Here is a 296-nt window from a genome sequence, read left to right as displayed (position 1 = left end):
TTGCATGTTCGATCAATCTCCGATTGTAAAAGTTGGTAAAAATCTTCTATCTCCTCTTCCTTGGCTCTAAAAATAATAAAATCATTTAAAAAAAAAGTGTCTTGGAATGAGTGCAGTCAGAATACTCCATAGAGGCAAGGATGGTGAAACTTGGTCTCATATATTTTGGACATGTTGTCTAAGAGGATCTAGTCTTTGGAAAAAGACATCATGCTCAGAAAAGTAGAGGATCAGTGAAGGAGAAGAAGATGTACTAGGTGTTTGACACAGTGATTGCAATAATAGTCTCCAGTGGA

Source organism: Elephantulus edwardii, unplaced genomic scaffold (assembly GCF_000299155.1).
Source record: "Elephantulus edwardii isolate Elephantulus edwardi_28Jun2011 unplaced genomic scaffold, EleEdw1.0 scaffold00287, whole genome shotgun sequence".
Lineage (NCBI taxonomy): Eukaryota > Metazoa > Chordata > Mammalia > Macroscelidea > Macroscelididae > Elephantulus > Elephantulus edwardii.
The sequence above is the reverse complement of the archived record's forward strand: the minus strand, read 5'-3'. Positions refer to the sequence as shown.